Source organism: Gavialis gangeticus, unplaced genomic scaffold (assembly GCF_001723915.1).
Source record: "Gavialis gangeticus isolate Ggan-Ray unplaced genomic scaffold, GavGan_comp1, whole genome shotgun sequence".
Taxonomy (NCBI): Eukaryota; Metazoa; Chordata; order Crocodylia; family Gavialidae; genus Gavialis; species Gavialis gangeticus.
Genome location: NW_017728998.1, coordinates 3,334,010 through 3,337,260, shown reverse-complemented (window position 1 = coordinate 3,337,260; position 3,251 = coordinate 3,334,010).

The following is a 3,251-nucleotide window of genomic DNA, read 5'->3' as shown; positions in this document are numbered from 1 at the left end:
GAATGCATTTACTAAGACCCCTCTGCTTGAAAGCAGCCTTGGTCCTGCCTCGTGTCCACACACACAGGCATGGAGGTTGCTCCTGGCTAAGCACATGCTGGTCTGGGCCATGTTGCATGCTGGGGATACAGGCCAGGGCTGCAGCTCCAAGTCCGGCGGTAACACCTCCCGCTACGAAGCCTCACGCCTCAGGCCCCCGGCTGCCCGCAAGCCTGTGCGGCTGCTCCAAGTCACCCGCCAGCTCCCTCGGCGCAGCCAGGAACGTGCTCGCGTGCATCTGGCGGGGGCCGACGTGCCAATTCAGCTTGGCAGCCGGCCTCTTCGGGGGCTGAGAGAATCAGACGCGGCAGATCATTGCAATGGTGTTCAAACCCCTCCGGGGCCGATTCCCCCAGCTCACCCGTCCTGGCTTGTTTGAGATCCTCCTTCTGTTTTCAGGCTCTGACAGGAGCAGTTTTGCTGCGGGGTGTGAGAAGGAGCTAGCCCAGGTGGGTCTGCTGGCCCGGGCAGAGGCGGGGTGCTCACGCTGCTGGCTTGATGCCCTGGCTGTGCATGTGGGGGGCTGCGCCCTACACTGGGGGAGCAGACCAGGCCTCCAAAGTCCACCCCCCCAGGCTGCCACGTTCGGGGTGAGCGATGCGCTGTTGTCCCCCACCCGCCACATTTTGCTGCCCCCGTGTGTCCCCTCCCCCAAGACTCCAAATTTACTCCATAGTACAAGGCAGGATCATGCCCCGGTGCTGCTACATGGCAGGAGAGTGGGCTTGCCTTGGACCAAAGCTGCCCCAGAATGAAGTAGCCTAATAGGGCGGATACATGCCGGGAGGTTATCCCAGGATAAAGGTATTCCTTGTTTCCCCACAGTGCCCTTGGATCCAGCAGCAGCTTGCCCCAGCCCCAGGTTATGACCCCCCCCTGCACAGCAACCCCAGCCCTCAATTTGCAACCCCTGCGGCGCAGTGCAGCGTCCTCCTCCATCAGCCGTAGCTAGTGATGGACACCCGCCGGGACTCGGAGCGGCTGCCTCTTAAGAGATGCCGCAGCATCCATTTACCTACAAGGATCCAGGAAAGCGCCTGGCCAGCAGCTCTTAAGCTCAGCCCTCTCTTCCCCTCCTAATGCACACAGCACCGGAGGCCCCTGCCGCTTGGCCTTTGTATCCTTGCTCTCCTTCCTCCACGGCGCCCTGTGTGGAGGGCTTGAATAGGTCTGCAGTTTTTTGATCCTCAGCTCTGACTGCTGAAAGCAAGCCTGTTAACGCAGCTGCAACAGGTAGGTATTGCCCAGTAATGAGCGCTCCTGCTGCTCCCCGTGGAGGTGGCTCTGATATGGTTTCCTGCTCTGGCCGACTTCGTGATCCCAAGATCCTGCTGGAGGGCAGCCCAGTGGAGGGGATGGTAGGGCAGGAGGGGGCTTGCCCTGCTGCCCCGAGTGCTGGGATGCGGAGGCAGCCAGCTGAGCACAGATGCTCTCCGGTACCGATATGAGCAGCTCTTAGGGTGGGTGGAAGAGCTGGGGTGAGGGGTGCAGGGTTAGGTTGTGCTCTGGTTTCAGCTCCAAAGTAGAGAGAGGCGCTCCTGGCCTTGACAGCAGGTGGGAAGCAGCCCAGGCAGGCAGAGGGCAAGAGGTACCCAGCTTCCCCCACCAATGGTAGGGGTGGTATTCAGGCTCCTGCATTGCAGTCAACTCCTAGAGCAGCTGCTGCTGCTTCCCACCTCGAGAGAATTGCATGACAGCTGCTCGTGGGGACGTGCACCAAGTTGCCTCTTGCAGTGATAGGGCCAGACTGGTGGTGGCTGATGCCTGCGTTGCAGCTGTGATAACCTAACCCCATCCCGTGCCAGCTCATAGAAGAGGAAAGTTGGAAGGGAGCTCAGGGGGTCATATCTAGTCCAAACCCCTGCTCCAAGCAGGACCAGCCCCAACTACAGCATCCCAGCCAAGGCTTTGTCTAACCCTCCAAGGATGGAGGTTGCACCACCTGTGGGTAGCCTGCCCTCCTCAAGTGAAAGTTTTTCCTAATCTACCCTTGCTGCAACTGGATGCCATTGCTCCTTGCTTCATCATCACTAAAACCAGTCCAGCTCCATCCTCTTTGCAACACCCCTGCAGGGTATTGAAGGCTGCTAGTCAATCCTCCTCGGTCTTCTCTTCTGCAGGTTAAATAAGCCCAGCTCCCCCAGCCCCACAACCACTTACTTTCCTGGGAGAGAGCCCCAGCCATGAATCTTAGACTTGTTAGCAAGTCCCCTAACAGCTGCTTTAGTAGCCAGAGGCACTTGGATCCAGCGGGGTTAGGTGCAGAGGTAAGTGAGGCAGGGCTTCCCCCCGCCCCTGTAGCAGTAATTCAGTTCAGGCCCCTGGACTTTGCTTCAAGCAGAGCAAATAAAGGGTTTTGAAGTCTCTCTCTAGGGGAGCATGGTGCAGAGCTGAGGGAGCTCTGACAGGAACCAAACCAGGCTCCCTACCTTCCCCTTGTAGCCCCAGCTTCTACCCAAGATCTCTTCCAGGAGCCCATGACGAGGTTGGTAACGGCAGAGATAGGCCCTAACAGATGTGCAGTTCAAGAAGGGATGGGTGGGGGGGGAGGAGGAATATAATCCTCCATCCCAAGCATCACCATCTGTGCACAGCAGGATACAGGATGGTTATGAATCAGGCATTAGATCCCAATCACACTTTACGTGCAAGGTAAAAACCAAAAGCTGTTCCCTAAACCCACTCAGTAGTTCCACTTTAGGTGGATTACCTTTGTGGCTGGTTTATTGCCCTGTTCTGCTTTAAGCCTAGTTGCACCTGTGGCTGGATTACTAATTAAGGTATGATAAACCTGTTAATTGGCCAGGCAGATCCTGCTCTTCCACCCACCCCAAGCAACTAGAGGGAGTTGGCATGCCCCTCCAGGCTGGGGCTAGGTGCTCCCCCCTGCAGCCCTGCCTTGCCAGCTTGTCTTCGACCGCTGGTGCATGTGTGCCCAAAAGCATCACACCTCTACGTAATGTAGGAAGGAGCCTAGGACTCAGGCCTGCTAGGGTGCAGCAATGCAAGTGCCACTAACACAGCAGCAGGCACTATCTTAGAGACAAGCTTTAATTAAATTGCGCAATAAATATATTTACACACAGCATGAGACACCAGTGACCAAGCTCCATGGGACAAGGCCAGCTCGCTGCAGAGGACGCCCTGCTCCCAGTCAGTGCACAACCAAATCACCAGTTGCAGGACATACAAGGAGGGGCTCTGGGCTTATA